The sequence below is a fragment of the Phodopus roborovskii genome, unplaced genomic scaffold, assembly GCF_943737965.1.
Source record: "Phodopus roborovskii unplaced genomic scaffold, PHOROB, whole genome shotgun sequence".
NCBI classification, from domain to species: Eukaryota; Metazoa; Chordata; class Mammalia; order Rodentia; family Cricetidae; genus Phodopus; species Phodopus roborovskii.
Window position 1 is genome coordinate 14040962 of NW_026125052.1, and position 20835 is coordinate 14061796.

At 41.6% G+C, this 20835-nt stretch overlaps 1 protein-coding gene across 1 annotated transcript in view; it reads right to left on the reverse strand.

The window, feature by feature from the left end:
* Positions 1-20835, reverse strand: part of Ikzf3 (IKAROS family zinc finger 3) — an 86839-nt gene that overhangs the window by 55981 nt on the left and 10023 nt on the right. The gene's annotated exons all lie outside the window — the stretch shown is intronic.

The window sequence follows — 20835 nt, forward strand, 5'->3', positions numbered from 1 at the left end:
GCCTAGAGACACGGGGGAGGGTCTAGGCCCTACCCCAAAGGATTTCACTGACTTTGATGATCCCTCATTGAAGGCCTCACCCTCCCGGGGGAGTGGATGGCGGATGGGATGGGGAGTCTCTGGGAGGTATGAAAGGATGGGAGGAGAGGACTGGGATTGATATGTAAAATAAGAAAAAGAAAGAAAGAAAGAAAGAAAGAAAGAAAGAAAGAAAGAAAGGAAGTGAGAAAAAGCGGGTCACTCAGGGCAGATGGTGCACACCTTTAATCCCAGCACTCAGGAAGCACAGGCAAGTGGATCTCTGTGAGAGGGAGTTCCAGACCAGCCACAGCTACATGATGAGATCCTACTCAAAAAGTTAAGTTAAATAAAATTTAAAAATGGGTTATTACGGAAAGAATTTTAGATATCCATTATTATTATTATTATTATTATTATTATTATTATTATTATTGGTTTTTTGAGACAGGGTTTCTCTGTGTAGCTCTGGGACTTACTCTGTAGACCAGGTTGCCCTCGAACTCACAGAGATTCACCTATCTCTGCCCCCCCCCCAAGCGCTTGGATTAAAGGTAAGTGCCACCACCACGCAGGCATATCCTTAACTCTTTTCCATATATTCTCCATAATCGTGCTGATCACTGCTGTAGGACGAAGCAATGGTCTTCAGACCATTCTTTATTTGCTTTCATCAAAACAGGTCAGTTTTAAGGTCAACCAAGCCCCCCCCCCCCGTGATCCACTTTGGCGTCTATGCAATCTGTATGGCCTCTCTGGAACAGACAAGAGATAGTCTCTTGCTTTGTTGGTCAGGCTGGCCCCAAGCTCAATATTATTCTCTTGCCTCAGCATCCTGGCTAGCTAGATTATAAACCTATGCCCTCCTGGCTAGCTTCCTCCAAGCATTTTATTCAGAACATTTTTGAGTAGAAAATGAACCAGGGCAGAGTGGTGCACAGCTGTGACCTCAGCACCTAGGAGGCTGATGCAGCAGACTTCTGTTAAGTGCAAGCCCAGTATGGCCTACATAATGAGCTCTAGCCTGGAAAGGGCTACAAAACTAACAGTGGGGCTAGAGAAACGGCTCAGTGATTAAGGGCACATACTGCTCTTGCAGAGGACCTGAGTTCAGTTCCCAGCACCCACATCAGGTGGCTCACAGCCATTTGGAACTCCAGCTTCGGGGGATTCAACACCCTCTTCTGGCCTCTGAGGGTATCAGAACTCACACGTATATAACCACACACAGACACACACTTACACATGGGTAAAGATAAAAGGCTTAAAAAGTGGGGGAGTAGAGAGGGAAAGGAGAAAGCAGAGACACACGTACAATGAGCTCTCATTAATCGCCAACTGGATTCTGCGGTTTTGTGATAGTAGGTGTTGTGGAACAATTTTTTGTAAACTGTGAAGATGTGTTTTTGCCAAGACGCCTTCTGATTGGTTTAATAAAGAGCTGGATGGCCAATAGCTAGGCAGGAAGAGGTTAGGTTGAACTTCTGGGCAGAGAGAGGGGAAGAGGGGATGATTGTAGGTGTGGGAGAGACACCGGAGGAGATGGAGGGGAAGCAGGACATGCAGGAGGAGAAGGAAAAGCCACGAGCCATGTCACATGTGACAGCACCTAGACTAATAGAAGTGGGTTAGTTTAAGTTATAAGAGCTAGTTAGAAACAAGCCTAAGATAAGGCAGAGCTTTCATAATTAATAAGAAGTCTCCATGTCATTATTTGGGAGCTGGCGGGACAAAGAAAGATTTGTTACAACTAGATACTATTTTTACTCCATCACATACCACTCCCCCATTAGTTAGTTGGTCTATTCATTCATTAATTCAGATAAATTTCCAAAATAAGTTAGAGACGTCAGTATATTTCATCCCTTTAATATCACAAAACAATACTAAAATTCTATATTTATAAGATTTTAAGATAAAATTTATATGCAGGAAATTGCTTATATTTTAAATGTGCCTTTAATGATTTTCAAAAGCATATATGCCTGTGTAATGCAAATTCCCATCAATATCCAGATGTAGGTGTTCATGTATGTAAAACCCAGGAGCCAGGAGTTAAGGAGGTCTGTGGGTTTGAGGCCAGTCTGGGCTACATAATGAGACGCCATGGGGAAGGGATGGGAAGGAAGAAGGGAACAAGGGAGAAGAGGAGAGGGGAGGGGAGGAGAGTGAGAAGAGAGGAATAAATGATGGAGTGTCTCCACCACCCCGGAAGGGTTTCCCTGGGAGCCTCTTCCTAGGCAGCCCTCACACACTCACTCCAGACCCTGCTTCCATTGTAGCCAGTTTAGCTTATTCTAGAGCTTTGTGAAAATGAAACCTTACAATCATATGATGCAGATTCTTTTGTCCAAGGCTTCTTTTAACCTCATAATATTTTGGGACCCACACATTCAGTGGTGCTTCTTAGTAGTTCATTGTTTTGATTAGGCAGTATCCCACTATAAGAGCCCACCACTCACCTACTCTCCTCTTGAGAAACATTTAAACTGATTCTAGTTTCCTTGTTTTTGGTTGTTTGAGCCTTGCTAGGTAGCCCTGACTGGCTTGGAACTCACTACATAGACCAGGCTAAGCTTGAACTCATTGAGAGCCATCTGCTTCTGCCTGCTGGGAATAAAGGTGTGTGCCTTAAACAAAACTACTATGCTATTATTCTCCGTAAAGAGTAGACTTGAGGCAGGAGAGATGGCTCAGCAGTTAAGAGCACTCATTGCTCTTGCAGAGGACCTGGGTTCAAACCCCAGCACCCACATGGCAGTTCACAACTGTCTGTAACTCCAGTTCGAGGGAATACGATGTCCCTCTTCTGAACTCTGAGGACAATAGGCATGTGTATGGTGAAAACACACACATACAGACAAAACACGCATACGCATAAGATAGTTTAAAATAGACCTTTAAACATTTTAAATAGTAAACTTAAATTTTAAGATAGTTTTAAACTTACAGGAAAATTATGAAGGTAAGTACAGAGGGCTCCCACACACTCCATATTGAGCCTCTTTTATTAACATCTTATTGTTAGTGTGAGATTATCTATTGTAACTCATATACAGATATCTGTTAATTATATTAAGTTTTCAGATTTCCATTGTTTCCACCCAATGCCTGTATTAATTTAGTCACCATGTCCCCTTAGGCTCTTCTTGGTTGGTTAGTGTCTCAGACTTTCCTTGTTTGGGTGACCTTGATGGTTTCATGAGACGGGCAGGTATTTTAGAGACTGTCCCTCAGCTTCGATGTGTTTGTTTTTCTCATGAGGTATGACGGTCCTTGTAAAAAGCCTTTCAGTGGCCATATGCATTCATATCTCTTGAGTAAATATCCAGGTGTTGAATTACTGGGTCATGGAGTAGGTATATGTTTAGTTTTAACAGAAACTGCCAGAACTTGTTCAAAAGTGGTTGTGCCACCAGCAAAATATGCGTTCTTCCTGTTGCCCTGCATCCTCGCCCATAATTTAATATTGCTGGAATTTTGGTTGGCTTTGCTTTATGAGACAGGGACTTGCCATGTAGTCCAAGCTGCCTCAGTCTTCTGCCTCAGTTTCCCCAGTGTTATATACATGCTTGCAACACCACATTGAGCCTATCATGGTGATTTTTGTTTTAAAACTGAGACAACCCACAGGTTGCCATTTAAAATTTTTTGTCAGGTTTATTCATTTTATGTGTTTTCCCTGTGTGTGTGGAGGGGAGGGGTGGGTGTACTGTGATCATGCCTGGTGCCAGCACTGGTCAGAAGAGGGCATCAGCTCCCCTAGAACAGAAGTGAGTCCTGACAATCCACACCGGGTTCCTCCTCCACAAGAGCAACAAGTGCTCTGACTTCTGAGCCATTTCTCCAGCCCTGTCATCAGAATGGTAAATGAGAGCCACCCTGAGAGATGTGTATTAGAATTTCATTCTGGTTTGAATTTATATTTCCCCGAAAAGCTGATGATAGTATCTCTTTCCACATTTTTTTTTTTTTTTTTTTTTTTTTTTGGTGTGTGTGTTTTTAGTGATATAATTAGGGATTGGCAAGGTGGCTCAGTAGGTATGCTATCAATCCTGAGATTGATTCCTAGAGTCCATGGTGGAAAGAGAGATTCTGCTTTTAGAATATTCCTCCTGACTTCCACATGTATGGTGTGACACACACACATACATGCATGCTCTCTCACACAAATATACTGTAAAATGTAAAAGAACCTTAAAGTATGTATATGTATCCAGTTTTTGTGATGACCTTGTTTACTGAGATCTTACTATAGTAACTTACTTAGCTTTAGCTTTAGTGGTTCAGCATCTTCCTTAGGATTTTTGATGTAATTAATCACCACTGGCAAACTGAAAGTATTTTTGGTCTTCCTTTCCAATCTTTGTATTTATTTTATTTTTATTTTATGTGCATTTGTGTCTCATCTGAATGTATGTCTGTATTGAGGGTATCAGGTCCCCTGGAACTGGAGTTACAGGCTGTTGTAAGCTGCCATGTGGGTGCTGGGAATTGAACCTGGGTCATCTGGAAGAGCAGCCAATGCTCCTAACTGCTGAGCCATCTCTCCAGCCCCCTTTCCAACTTTTATGCCTTCTCTGCTGTATTGCATGGGCTAGAATTGCTAGAACTATTGAACAAAAGGATAAAAAAGGGTGTCTATGTCCTGTTCCTATGTTTGATGGGGGTGAGGGATTCATATTTCACTATTTAATTTAACAATTGGTTTTCCAGTGAGCCCAAGAAGTTTCCTTCTATTCCTGGTTTCTTCTTCTTCTTCTTCTTCTTCTTCTTCTTCTTCTTCTTCTTCTTCTTCTTCTTCTTCTTCTTCTTCTTCCTCTTCCTCTTCCTCTTCCTCTTCTTCTTCTTCCTCCTCTTCCTCCTTCTCTCTCCCTCTCTTTTTTGTTTTTTTGTTTTTTGAGGTTGGGTCTCACTCTGAGGCCAAAGCTGGCCTGCCCCTCACTGTCTCACTATGTAGCCCAGGCTAGCCTTGAATTTGTGATTCTCCCGTGTCCGGCTCATTCCCAAGTGCTGGGATTGCAGGTAGATATTTGTTACATTTTAAAGGCACCTGTTGAAATTTTATGGTTTTCCTGTATCTGTTCCAGCAATTGGATGAATTACATCAATTTCACAGTAAGATCAATTCCTGAGATTACATTCCTTGCCTCCTTGGACAAACCCTGCCTGATTATGACATAACTACTGTGGTGTGGCTCAAGGGCCCAACCACTAAATAGTTCATTAAGGATTTGTACATTTATGTTTGTGGTTGGTTTAGGCCTATTGCTTTTTCTTTAATTTCTTCATTAGGTTTTATTGTCATTTTTGTAGCATTCCCTCTTATTTTTTAAAGAGTCATGTGACCCTTTATTTCCTCTTTAATGTAACATCTAAAGTAGCACTATAGATCTGAACTTCATCTTCTAAACAGATATGGGACAATTCAAATTTGTATACCATTTGTTTTGGCAAGTTTTACTTTTCAAGGATTTTGCTTAATTTTTCTAATTGTCGAACTTGTTGGGATAAGATCCCTGCGGCCTCTCCTTGCCATCTCTTTCTTCTCTCCCTTTCCATTAGGGAAACTAACCTCCAATAGCCAACTTTCGACTTGGCTAATTTTCTCTGCCAGTTTTCACCCCTGAACTCTTCTGGGCTCTTCCTTACTCCTCCCTTCTGCTTACTCTGGGTTTAGTTTCATCCTTTTTTTAACCTGTTAAGGTGAAACCATAGTAAATTGTTTTCATACCTGCATGCTCATTGCAAACACTTACACTACACATTCTTCCCTAAGGACTACCCTTGCTACATCCTATGAATTTGAGGTTTTATTCTTACTGTAGTTTGGTTATAATGTTCTTGGGACTCCTTTAGTCCACTGGTCATTTTATTTATACTCATTTAATTTATAGATATTTATCAGAATTAGTGAGTTCTCTGTTTTTTCAATGTTACTGATTTTTGGGCAAGAGATGTATCTCAGTGAAAAGCCAGCATGTGCATAGTCCAGAGTACAATTCCTTCTTTGCAAAAAAGTGAAATGCAAAACAAAAGGTACAAGGATTTCACTGATTTGTAATTCTACCCTACTACAGTTAAAAAAGAAAGAAAGAAAGAAAGAAAGGTATATGATTTCAGTCCATTTATTTATTTACTTATTTATTTATTTCAGGATAGGTTTTGGCTTTGATCTTGAGACAGGGGACAGGGTCTCACTATAATTGGCTGGCTTGGACCTTGCCTTGTAGACCAGGATGGCCTTGAACTCACAGAAATCTGCCTGCTTCTGTCTCCCAAGTGCTGGGATCAACCACCTCCATTTTCAATGCTGTTGAAGCCATTAAGACGTGTTTGTTTTTGGTGGGGGGAGAACATGCTATATGTAGCTGGAAAACGTACACAGCAGTGGCTGTGGGTACTGTCTGATGAATGCCAACAAGATCAAGGTAACTGAGTCTCATCTGCATCTTCCATGAATTCAGTTATGTCTGGCTGGCTGTCCAGTTGCAGAAAGAAGACTCTTACATTCCCCAAGTACTGTTGTTATTCATCTGTCTGTTTCTGCCTGTCCCTGAGGCTACACCACCTGCTGTCAGTTTTCCAAGTCTGCTCCATTTCGATTACACCAGGTCACAGCGGCTTACAGCCATATAAACCTTTTTTCCACTACTCTGCAACCTTTACATTCTAGTTGTAATGTGTCACATCTAAATACATCACAGAGTTCATGAGACAACATTCTTAATTTTTACTGTGGATAGTCATGTTTTACTTTACAGAAGTTAAGAGGAAATTTCACTTTTGCTTTAGCCAGCTAGTTTGCATTTTTGGTGCTTTTCTTTTTATTTTCATCAATTCTGATTCTTGTCTAATGTCAACTGCCTATAGCCTAAAGAACTTAAGCTAACACTTATGTAACTATATGGGGGCAATTTCTCTTTCACTTATTTGGATGTCTTTTCTTTCAAGCTTATAAGATATTTTATTAAGAGGTTGGAGAGATGGCTCAGTGGTTAAGAGCACAAGCTGCTCTTTCAGAGGACCTGGGTTCAATTCCCAGCACCCACACGGCAGCTCACAATCATCTGTAACTCCAGTTCTAGGACATTCAACAACCTCTCTTGGCCTCCCTAGCTACCAGGCATACAAGTGGCTCACAGACATACATGTAGGCAAAACATCCATGTACATAAAATAAAAAACAATTAAAATATTTTTAAAAGAAATCTTAGACACAGAATTCTGATTCTGGAGATGCCGCCTTTAATTCTAGCACTTGGGAGGCAGTGGTACAAAGATCTGAGTTCAAGAACAACATGGCCTATATAATGAGTTTCAGGCCATCCAAGCCAACATAGTGAGACCCTGTCTCAAATATATATTTCCAGGTTGAGCCAGGCACAGTGGCTCATACCATTATCTTAGTACTTTGGAGGACAAAGCAGGAGGATTGCTATGAGTTTGAATCTTGGGCTGTATAGTGAGTTCCAGACCAGCCTGGACCTAAAACAAAACCAAAAGATTCTTAGGTTGACAGTGTTGTTTTCTTCTGTCCCCTTAAGTACTGCACTGAATTCTAGATCCGAGTTTCTGATGAGAAATAAGAGGTGTATTCTTGCTCTACTTATTGTGTGTTCTTTTTTCAGCATTTTCGTGAACATTCCCTCTTTACTTTGGCTTTCAGCGGTTGATCATGGCAAGACTAGGTGTGATTTTATTTGCATTTTCCTACATAAACTCCTCTACAAAGGGAGGGCTCGTAAGAAACTTGGAACATTCTCAGCTGGTAGTTCCCTATCCCTTTCCTGCTCATTCTGTTTTTCTTCTATGACTTCAGTTCCAAGAGTATTAGACATCTTCCTAGTTCCCACATCTCCCCAGAGACTGGTCTTTCTCATTCTAGTGTCTTTACCGCTAACATTCACAGTGAAATAGTGCAGGCTGTGATTGTGTAGCCCAGGTTAGCTGGAAACTTGTTGTGTACTTTAGGCTAGCCTTGAATTCATCATCCTCCTGCCCCCACCTTCCTAGCGCTGGGATTTCAGACACGCACACACCACCTCATCCCGTTTACTAACTTTTCATCATCTTAATTTGCTGTCAAACCCATCCAAAGAGTCCCTTGAGTTTTAGATATAGAAATTTTTAATTCTAGAATTTTCATTTTTTGCTAGTTTCTTTGCTGACATTTCTCACTTGTTAATTCACTGTGTGTGTGTTTTCTTTTACACCTTTGAGCAGATTTACAGCTGTACTAGATTCTTGCTCTAGTTCCAACATCTATCTCATTTGGGGCCAATCATCATTGGCTTCCTTCCCCTGAAGGGAGTACCACATTTTCTTGCTGCTTTGTAGGACTACAACCCTTTTAGATTGTGTTCTGGACACTATGAATGGTACACTGCAGAAATTCTAAATTCTCTTCCATTTCTCTGAATTTACTGGAATTGGGGTGTTAATTGTGGTTGGGTTAAAGCATACATTCTGTCTGACCTGTGATAAACAGCAGCCAGAGAGACCAGAGGTACCACAGACATTTTATCATTCCAAGGATGCCTGCGTGAGCCAGTCATCCCAAAGAAACACAATTCTCACATTTAAACTTCAGATCGGGTAGACTGTAACACACACACACACACACACACACACACACACACACACACACACACACACACGCATACACACACACACATACCACACACACACACACAGAGAGAGAGAGAGAGAATCAACCAGAGAATTCATACGTCCCTTCTGGCTTTTTCCATCCCAGGGTTCTCAACATTATTTCTGGTTGCTTATGGTTTTGTTTGTTTCATTGTTGTTATTGCGTTTTTCCTTTAACTAATAATGTAGATTTTGTGTTCAAACTCTAGTAATTCTGATGTTTAAAATGGAGCCAGACTTTAAGACAAAACAAAACAAACACCATAAAACAGGTTGTTCTAATGTCTTTTCTTTTGGTTTGCTTTGGTTTTGGTTTTCGCAACAGGGTTTCTCTGTGTAGCCTGGCTGTCCTGGAACTTGATCTGTAGACCAGGCTGCCCTCAAACTCACAGAGATCCCCCTGCCTCTGCCTCCCCAGTGCTGAGATTAAAGGTGCCACCACAGCCTGGAGAAGTGGTAGGTTTTTTTAAAATTACATTTTGTCCAGAATCTGTAATTTGTTTCCTCTGGGTATAATGGTTCATTACCTCCCTTATAACTGGAAATTTTAAATTTGCTTTTATGTTCATGGTAATAGTTTACACAAAACTTTTAGGGCAGTGCTGATTTTATAGTCCATAGCATGTTCCAGTTTTTGGTTTGAAAACTATAATCACTCTATTTGCATTCTATCCTAATTGAGAAAGTTCAATATATCAGCCATTAGATGATAGTAACAAAATTTAAGGCGTAAGAAACACATGAATTTGAAAGATTAAAAAATGGCAGTTTGGCACGTGGTAGAGGCGGGGGGAGGGGGGTGGGGGGGTGGTGGTGGTCAAGAGTTCACAATCATTCTCAGACAGCTGTGAAGTGTTCACCTGCACACTGAGGATTCTTGGGGGGGCACAGAGCTAGTTCAAAGGCTTCATTAGCAACTGTCATATAGAATGAACATCTTTTAGTTAAATACAGCAAGGTAGCCTTTGATTTGGTGATCAAAATGCAAACAAACAAACAAAAACCTGTTTCCCTTGAGCCTTTAAAACCCCTTTAAAGAGGCCTCTCATAATATTTAACAGAAATTATCCATGACTGGGATAAACTCAGTGGTAAAGGGCTTGCCTCACATATGCAAGGCCCTGGGGTCTAGCCTCAAAAGGAATGCATTGATACGGATCGTGTAAACCAATTGTGTTGGAGCTGAAGGCATAGGCATGAACCCTTGGCTCCTGCTGCATCTGAAGAGATACAGAACACACATAGAACTGACTGCACGTGAGTACCTTTAAGTAAGTATGGCCCCCTCGGCCAATATCCTCTGAGACCTGAAGCACAAACAGTTCCCAGCCTCCAGACAGAAACTTCTGAATAGCATTGTCCTTTTGAAGAAACCAGGCTGCTCAGAGAATTGGCTGATACCAAACAAGGTGAGCTGGGAACATTGTTCGTGCCCGAAGGCAACAAAGAGGATATATTCAGACAGAGAAGTCATCATTAAAGAGTTTTCACGTGTTAAATCTGGATGAGTAAGCATTGAAATAAACAGTGTTGGATTATAACCTGCTGAAAATCTGACAAAGGGGTTGGAGAGATGGTTCCATGACTGAGAGCACTTGTTCATACAGACAGCTCAGTTTCCATTCCAAGCACCCACGAGCAGCTCACAACCATCTCTAACTCCAGTTCAGTTAGGTCCAATGCCTTCTTCTGACCCCCCCCCCCCCCGAGGACCAGGCATGCAGGTGGTGCACATATATTTATGCAGGCACAACACACACACATGTAAAATGACATAAATACATCTTTTTAAAAAGTTAAAGTAAATCTGATGGTAAATGGACTACTTGTATAGTTTCAAAGTACTTACAATTTAGTTTTATTCATGTGTATGTGTCTGTGTTAATGGATTCCCTGTGTGTGTGGAGGCCCGAGGGGCCCAGAAGATGGTGTCTGATCCCTCTGAGCTGGAGCTACAGGTGGTTAGAAGCCACCTGCCGTGTTCTGGGAACTGAACTCAGGACCTCTGGAAGAACAGCAGGTGCTCCTAACTGCTGAGCCATCTCTCCAGCCCGTCAAGTTCTCCTTTTCAATACTTACGAATTATAAAGGTGAGAGGCTAGATACACAGTGGCAAAGCCTGGTCCACAGGAATATAACTGAAGTCACATGCTATCATCGCCTATGTGCGCCCCCCAATAATGAACAGGACACAGCCTGACTTTTGTGATAGCCCTGTCAAACTACAGAACATGAATCACGCCATAGGGGAATCAACCTAACTTGACAGAGAATTTACAAAGGAACTGGCTTGTGCTCCTCGGAAGTGTCAAAGTGTTGACAGCTTGAGGAACTAGTTGTTCTGGAGTTGTGATCGAAGAGACGTGACAAGAAACACCCTGTGCTCTGGAGTGAATCCTCTTGTGGGAAAGAGTGTTACAGACACAATCAGAACACTGATGGGACAGAGGATAAATTGGTAGTAATTTATCAGTGCTCACATTTCCTGGTTTCGATGGCTGTATTGTGGTTATGCTGGAGATAGGGCATAAACTTTAAAGTGTTCAAATTGATAGGGATCAAGTCAGCAACTTATGCTCAAATTTTCCGGAAAAAAAAAAAAAGTTTTTTTTTGCACTATACTGCAACTTTTCTGTGAGTTTGATGTTGTTTTTTCTTTAATTGTTAAAAAAAAATGCTAGCTGTGAAAGTTTCAACTGCACACTGGGAGGATTCTTAAAGGAAACAAAGAAGGAAAAGCCAGTTCAAAGCTCAGCCGAGCAACCGTCTTGTGGCAACATCTTTTAGTTACATACAACAAAGTCGTTTGGGTTTGGTGGTCTAAAGGCAGAGAGAGTCCTGTCCCAGAACCTTTTAAACTCTCTGCCAATGACGTTTAAATTCGTTTCAACACTTTTTCAGATGCAGCGTGTGCGTTGTAAACAGCATCGGGGTAACCGAGTACAGCTCCGAAGAGAAAGAGGAGAGCTTCAACTACCTTAGCATTAGTAACTTCACAGAGGCATTGAACAGCCTAACCCAGTCCACAGAGATGTTTTCCCCCATATTGAGATGGCGCAGAAGGTAAAAGAACTTGTTACCAAGCCTCACTATCTAAGTTCAATCCCTGAAACACATATAGTAGGAGTGAACGTTCACCCCTGCAAGTTGTCTTCTGACTTATGCACATACATGTACGGGTAGTAAATAAGCAAATATGTATAGAAAAAATAAAGACACGATACACTGATGCACATTCCCGCCATAAATTTAAAGGTTTCAAAAGACCATGAAGTATATTAAAATACAGTAGGTGACAAAGGAATTTTCAGCTGAAGGTCAGAAACTTTTTGGGTATTTCGAAATTCAGTGAAAACTTTATGGGTTTTAATAATCGTTTTGTAATTTCTCTACATTTTAGTGAAAATAGAGCTCCGTGAAAAGTTTCCCTTTGTTGGGACCTACTATGGTGTTTTAAATGTGTAGGCAGCCAATAGTGCTTTAAAATGTTTAGATGGAAAGCTAACCAAAAAGGGTCTCTATATTCAGAAAGTAGATTGTGTTGTGGAGAGACAGAAAAAGGGTATGGGTGTGGTGGTGGTGGTGGTGGTGGTGTGTGTGTGTGTGTGTGTGTGTGTGTGTGTGTGTGTGTGTGTGCACATGCGTGAGAGCGAGCATGCAAATATGCAAGCTGGCATGCACTCAAGAGTGCCCATGCACACAGGTGTAAGGAAGCAGGGGTGGCCCAAGGGTTGAGAATAGAGCGTTGGAGTCCCTGGATTTGGAGATATGGAGGCTGTGAGCCATTCTTTGTGGGTTGCAGTTATAGGAGGTTGCGAGTCATTCTGTGTGGGTGCTGGGAACCAAGCTCTGGCCCTCTGACAGAGCCGTATGAACTCAGCCACTAAGCCATCTCTCTAGCCCTGATCAGTATTTTCTCTTAGGTGAGCACTAGTCTATTACTGAGGCAGTTGATGAACACACTAGGTAGTGGCATTGAAGGATGCTCCTTTTGTTGTTTTCCATAACAGTTTACTCTTGCTAGCGATTCATGGCTACATTAGCAATTTCAAGGTTTCCTTCTGAGTATTGAAGACAGGCCACCATCACATTCTGAGAGATGATAATTGCATAGCACGTCCCCCATTTTACTTCATTTTTTTGAAATACTGGGGATTTTACCTAATGTCTCATACATGCTAGGCCAATAGTCCACTGCTGAGCTATATACCCAGTCCAAAAGGTGACAATTTCAACTTTTTTGTGCCTTTTGATTACCTTTTCACTGCCAAAGATGACACACAAAAATTGTTCATGTTTGAAAAAAAAATTTTTTTCAAGACAGGCCTTCTCTATGTAGCTTTGGAGGCTGTCCTGGAATTAGCTCTTGTAGACCAGCCTGGTCTCAAACTCACAGAGATCCGCCTGCCTCTGCTTCCCAAGTGCTGAAATTAAAAGCGTGTGGTACCACTTCTCGGCTTGAAGAATTTTTAAGATACCTTAGTTTCTGTATTTTATGAGTTACAAAATGAAGGCGACAGGTTACAAATAAAATTTAAACCTAGAAATGATAGGAGTCTGGCTGAGATATCAAAATTTACATCTGAGCATCTTTACCCAAGTTACTATAACCAAAACCAAAAACCCACATTTGCAACAAAATTTATGAGCATAGTTTACTCAGATGGTTATAAAACTCACCTTTATGCCTGATAGTATTAAATGATTATCACTCAACAAAGAACACTTGCAGGGGCTGGAGAGATGTCTCAATGGTAAAGAGCACTGGCTGCTCTACCAAAGGACCCAAGTTCAATTCCCAGCACCCACATGACTACTCACAACTGTCTGTAACTCCAGAGGATCCAATATCATCACCCCGACATAGCTGCAGGCTAAACCCTGGTGCAAATGCCAGCTGCGCTCAACCCCAAAGGTCCCAGAAGGCCATCTCAATGCAGGTGTTTCTTTTATCCTTGTAACTGCAAGCCAATACTCTATCAAAGAGTCTCTTTTCAAAATACCACTTTCTCTCATTTAAAATGTCCACTTTGGCTTTTTAAATAAGTCTTTGGAAATTAAATTAGTACTTAGGACTGTAATTGTGGCAGCTCTGTGTATAGCCCTCTGCCAACTGTCCTTATCAACACCAGCATTTCTGGAATGTCACCTTAAGATGAAAAGTGACCCCCAGAGCCAAAAACATGAAGAGGTTAGAACAGGATGTCTGTCTTCAGTAGCTCATCAGTCCCAGTCCTTGTGACCCCTTGACCCCACCCCCTACACACACACACACACACACACACACACACACACACACACACACAGGCAAACACAGTCACCTGATGCTTACATGTCCTTGAGCATTCTCTAACAGTACAGTCTCTGCTTAGACCTTTCCAGCAATATTGAGGTTTTCGTAGTTGTTTGTTTTTAGTGTTCTTCTTTAACACATCTAAACAGGTTTCCTGAAATGCTCATTTCAGATCCTGGTTCAGTTTTGGGTGATATGAAGGATAAGTCATTACTCAGATGCCACTCCTCAGTTCCCTGGCCACAATGAATGTTTTCTTATGAAACCTTTTTTTGTTTGTTTGTTTGTTTGTTTGTTTTTCAAGACAGAATTTCTCTATAAAACTCTGGCTGACTGAGAACTCACTTTGTAGACCAGGCTGGCCTTGAACTTGAAGATTTGCCTGTCTCTGCCTCCCAAGCGTGTGCCACCACCGGCAATATGAAACCATTTTTGTTGGCACCTGATCCTACAAGAAAGGTGGCATCAAACACTGAGCCCAGTCTGGCATTGAGGTTTCTTTTTATTGTATGGCACTGCTGAGGCATGGGTACAATGGCATTTACAACTGTCCCCATTGTACCAACAAGCTTCAGACACAGTAGCCAGGCGTGGTGGAGCTCACCTCTAATCCCTACCTCCCGTGGACATGTGGATCTCTGAGATCCAGGCCAACCTAGTCCACACAGTGAGCGCCACTGTTGTTTTGGGGACTTAATCCATGCCTTTGAAGGTCTCCCCTGTGGATTATAATCCACTGCGAGCAGAGATTTTCAGGTCCTGTTAATTTTCAAACACCTCAGTTGACTAGCTGTGCATAATTGCACAGAGGAGAAAAGGAAAAGGCCATGCCTTAAAGATAGAGTAATCCTTCCCATCATGAAATTCTTCTCTTCTGATTCCCAGGACTAAGGTAAAAGGATAAGAAATGTCCAGTCTTCATGTTTAAGAAAAACAGATCGAACGCAGCCAGTATAGCTGCTTTTCCTGCCCTTTTATATAAAGTATTCAATTTTCACCTAGATTAAGTGTCTAATGAGGGAACTATACACTACGGGCCAAGAAGAATTGCTGACAATTACCACTAAGACAACAAACCTAATGTCTAGTCTAGCTTTTCTTGTGAAGTTAGTCACCCTAAAGTTGTAATACATAAGCACGTATGTATTTCTATTTCACTATAGCTCTTACTATTTTCCTTGGGTGTCACATGCCACTAAAGGAGTATATATGAAAAAAATGGAAAAATGGGCATTTCATGTCAATGCCACTTAAATGAAAATGTCCATGCTTAAATGACTGTGCCCTTTGTATTCAAACTGAGACTTCTGATTTGTAACTGCAAAATGCCTGGTTCCATTGTAACAGCATACTCTAAAGTGTACTAGCTGGGCATGGTGGCACATGCCTGTAATCTTAGCATTTGGGAGGTAGAGTCAGAAGAACAATATTGCCAGTTCAGGGTCAGCCTAGGAGACATAGTAAGATCTAGTCTCAAAAAAATAAACAAACAAACAAAACAAAACTTAACAAAAAGTTATCCTGTCTTTAAGACTCCATTTCACACTACTACTTTACATTAAATATTTGTGCGGGAAATGACGAGTATATCTTTAGCCTATTGGATGCCACCAGAACGCTAAGGTTCAGGCATGTTCAAACTTTTACTGTACAAATACTTGAGATGTAGGCTGGATGTGATGGTGGTGCCTGTAATCCCAGCCCTCGGAAGCAAAGACAGGTGGATCTCTATAAGTTCGAGAACAGCCTAGTCTACATGGAGAGTTCCAGGCCATGCAGGGCTACATGTTAAGACTCTAGCTAATTTCCACAGAAAATGAAAAGATGTGGATTCCTTCCAGACTAATGTGGTTTGATCACGCCAGACCGCCTGAAACAGAGTACGAGATGATCCTACATTCAAAACAGCTGGACAAAGCAGCCTTACAGACTACAGCCAGGATTTCTGAATCTTCTTTGAATTCTCCATGACAGCGCCCCTTACCAGCAGGAAGTAGTTTGGAAAGAACAATGCCCAGATTCCCAAATATTGTGTATAAATGTTTGTTTTCATTTAATTGGACTTTGTTATATAAAATAAATTTTAAAAAAAATCTAAAAAAAGACTCTAGCTAATAAAAATAAGAGTTGTTAGATATGAATTATGTTATAAGTTATGATAAAAATGTGGCTTTTTAAACACCTTAATTTTGTTTTGTTATATATTGTCATTAAACATATAACTATAAAAACTAAATGAAATAAGAATTCTACTTAGCAAATAAGTGACTAAGTTAGTTACAGAAGAGAAGAAAATATTTGCTATGTTCCTCTAATGAATTTCACATTTCCAAATGTTAAAAAAATGCTTACAGGCTAGGTCTACAGATATAGATCACTTGGTAGAGTGATCTACCAAGGCCATGGGTTCTGTCTCCAGCACCTCTTAAATTGGATGTAGTGGCACAGGCCTATAACCCAAGCATTTGGAGGTGGAAGAAGAAGGATCAAACGTTCAAGGCTGTCTTCAGCTATACAAGCAATTTGAAGTCAGTCTAAGATATGTAAGACCTTATCAAAAACAAACAAACAAACAAACAAGCAAAAACAAAGCTCACCATCTCATTGAAATACAGATCCAGAGGGCCAGTGAGATGGCTCGGTGGGTAAAGGCACTTGCCACCAAGTCTAAGGACACACACAGTGGAAGGAGAGGACTGACTCCTGAAAGTTATCCCCTGACCTCCACACAAATGCTGTGGCATGCATTCCCTCTCCCCACACATAATAAGTAAATGAATGAATAAATAAATATAATTTAAAATAGAGTAAAGCCAGAAACAAATCTATTTTGAGAGAGAAGATATCTGAGTGACCAATAAATGGAAAATACCCAAAACCCTAACACATAGGTAAAATGCAAACGAAAACCACAAGGAACAACTAATTCACACACCAGAATGTCTAAAGTTTTAAAGGATGACTGACTATACCAAGTGTCAATAACATGAGGGACAAGTGGGACCCTGAGGCACTGGCAGTGTGAGGGTGAATTGTTCCAACATCTTTGCAAACATTTAGAGGCATGTGTCAAAGCTAAGCACCCGCCTTATTACCCAGAAATGCTAGGTCTGCATATATATTTAAGAGGCATGAATTTATATTTCTAAAACAAGACATATTTGCATATATATGAATGAATACATAAATGTCCATGATCAAACACTAGAAACAATCAAATATCTATCAACAGAAAAAGAATAAATTGTTATCTGTGGTAGTTTGAATAAAAATTGCCCATATAGGTTCAAAGGAGTGGAATTATTGGAGATGTGATCTTGAAGTAAATGTAGCCCTTTTGTAGTAGATTATGGCCTTGTTGGAGATGTCATGGGGGGAAGAAGGGCGACTTGAGGTTTCAGATGCTCAAGCCAGGCCCAGTGTTACAGTCTCTTTCTGCTGCCTGTGGATCCAGATGTAGAACTCTCAGATCCTCTCCAGCACCATGTCTGCCTGTGTGTTGCCTGTGTGACTTGCTGATAACAGACTAAACCTCTGAGCTGTAAGCCAGCCCCAGTTAAATGCTTTCTTTTATAAGAGTTGCCCTGGAAGCTGGGAGTTGGAGAAGCACGCCTTTGGTCCCAGCACTTGGGAGGCATAGACAGGCAGATTTCTGTGAGTTCGAGGCCAGCCTGATCTACAGAGTGAGATCCAGGAAAGGCTCCAAAACAATACAGAGAAACACTGTCTGGAAAAAAAAAAAAAAAGGTTGCCTGGTCATGGTACCTCTTCACGGCAATATATATAAAACCCTAACTAAGATATTGCATGTTTTTATTTTTATTATTCAACAATAAAAGCTGTTGAAGTACTATAAACATAATACATATGGATCTAAAAAACACATCAAGAAAAAGAAGCAAGGAACAAAGATATCACATCCTGCACAAGACTGTCTATCCAAATGGAATTCAAAAACAAGCAACCCTAATCTATATGGCAGAGAACTGGATGATGTTTAACTGAGCATAAAGGGAGAGCCTGACTAACAGTAGGTACAGGGAAACATTTTGGGGTGAGATAAATGGTCCATACTTTGACCTAAAGGGTGTATATGTGCTTGCCTGCGTGCGTGCGTATGTGTGTGTGTGTGTGTTTTATTGTATACTTATTTAAAAAATTATTGAGGGGGCAGCAAGATGGCTGTGCAGGTAAAGGTGTCTTACTGCCAAGCCTGGTGACCTGAGTTTGATCACTTGGTGTAATAAGAGAACCAACTCTGACAAGTTGTCAGACCTCCACACTCATGCACCCACACATAAAATGCAAATTTTTAAAATGTTAAATCTATTGAACCAAAACAGCCCCAAATTTTAAACCTCAGGAATGCAATTACAGAAGAAATTCCCCACTTAGAACAGAACATAGAATTTCAGGGCTGGAGAGATGACTCAGTGTTAAACAGTAGTTGATGCTCTTGCGGAAGACTCAGATTCAGTTCCCAGCACCCAGGTGGCTGCTCACAACCACCCGTAACTCTAATTCCAGTGGATCCAGCACCCTCTCACCCTCTTCTGGCCTCTGCGAGCACCAGGCACACATACAGTGTGACAGAGTGATCCAGCCTGAGAGTCTCCCAAGGGTCTGTGTGTAAAAGTCTGGTCCTCAGGATGGTGGTGTTGGTATTCAAACGTTGCAGTTTGGTGGAAGGTGCTTGGGTCACTGAGAGTACTGCCCCAGAAAAGGGATGAAGGTAACTTTCCCGGGACCCCTTGAGAGTTCTTTTCTTTCCTTCTCTCTTTTTTTAAGGTGTCTGAGTGTTTCTTGCATGTATGTTTGTGCCCCATGCACATGCAGTGCCCTCAGAGGTCAGAAGAGGGTATTGGATCTCTGGAACTGGAGTTACAGATGGTTGTTAGCTGTCATGCTGAGAATTGAACCTGGGTCTTCTGCAATAGCAGCAAGTGCTCTTAACTGCTGAGTAATCTCTGAAGCCACACCCCTTAGCAGTTTTTTGTTTGCTTTCTTGTGTTTGTCTGGTTGGTTGGTTGGATGGGTGGGTGGGTGGGTGGTTTTCAAGACAGGGTTTCTCTGTGTAACAGCCCTGGCTGTCCTGAAACTCAATTTGTAGACCAGGCTGTCCTCGAACTCACAGAGGTCCACCTGCCTCTGCTTCCTGAGTGCTGGGATTAAAAGTGTGTGTCCCCTCTACCTCCCATCTGGAGCCACTTCTTTGAGGGACTTTTGTCTGTACTTGAAGCAGAAGCTTTATCAAGCTATTTTGTAAGTCATAAATGAATTTTCTTATGGAGTCAGAGATATGTCAGCCAGAGTTTCACAGGGAAATCCCGTCTTGAAAAACAAACAAACAAACAAAGTTTTTATAAGAAAACACTCACTGTGGTCAGGGAACTGAGGGGTGGCATCTGAGTAACGACTTATCCTACCTATCCCCCAGAAACTGCTCCCTTGGCAGCTCTTCAGAGAGTTTTTTCTCCCACAACATTGTCTACAATGAATTGAGCGAGGGTTATAAGAGAAACAAGACTTGTCCATCTTCCATCTCTGCTCCCAGGGTTTGAGGTGTGCCCTCTTCTTCCTACATATAGCCTATCACAATGTAACATCATCTACCTCCTTCAACTGTGGCTAAACCAATGGTGCTGCCAATCTTGAACACGAAACACAAGAAACTATGAGTTAAATAAGCCTCCCCTTTACATATGTACCCTGCCTTACGGATTCATTATAGCAGGTACTCGCATTCCCTATATTTCCAGCCAGCAAAGCCACACAAGCTTCCTTTCTCCACTCTGCTTTCTCTTTCCCGTTTTACCTCCACTGCTGGCCACATGAGCTCTTTCTTGGGGCTTTATCTAAGCCCCACTCGCTCAGAACTCTTTCTGCATGTGGCCCTGCTCATCCTCCTGGCTTTGAACGCTATTGATGTGCTGGAGATGGCCAAATCCCTGGCTAACTAGGCTGCTTCCCCACCTGCCCTGCTCTCTGCCACTGTTTTCCACATGACTCATTCATTTTATTTCCTACACATCAATTATCATAATTATCATTTATTCCATTGTTACTCCTGTTTGTTTGTTTGTTTTTTGAGACAGATTTCACTGTGTAGACCTGGCTGTCCTGGAAATTGCTCTGTAGACCAGGCTGGCCTCAGACTCACAGAGATCTGCCTGCCTCTGCCTCTTGAGTGTTGGGATTAAAGATGTGCATCACCACTGCCCAGCTGTTAGTCCCTCTTCTTAAAAATCTCTTTTCCTTGCCTGTCTAGAACCAAAGTACCATCTTCCCTCTGCAGTATAAGACATGCTTTGCATATATGAAAGATGAGAGGGCATTCTATACAGAATTTAAAAAATCTAGCTGGGCAGCCAGTAGTGGTGGTACATGCCTTTAATCCCAGCACTCAAGAGGCAGAGGCAGGCGGATCCCTGGACTATAGATAGAGTTCCAGAATACCCAGAGCAACACAGAGACATCCTGTCTCGAAAAAACCAAAAATAGGATAAAATCAGTATTTAAACAAATGATATCTCAAATCTATGTATAGCAATAAACCCTCCATTGCTACAACACGTGCTAGGGGAGTAGTGATAGGTTTTGCTGACACCGGCCCAGCCTAGAGCAATGCACACAAGGATTTCCCAGGGATCTTGGTGAAAGTCCGGATTCAGTATGTCTAGCCCAAGTTCCTGCTCTTGCAACAATTCCCGACAATACAATTCATGAGGACGCTCTTGGTCTACATGCTGGTTCGAAGGAGGATGGCCTCCATAGGGTCATATGTTTGAATACTTGGTCTGCAGTTGGTGGAACTGTTTGGGGAGGATTGGGAGGTGTGGCCTGTTGGAAAGGCTTGTCGCTGAGGTGGGCTT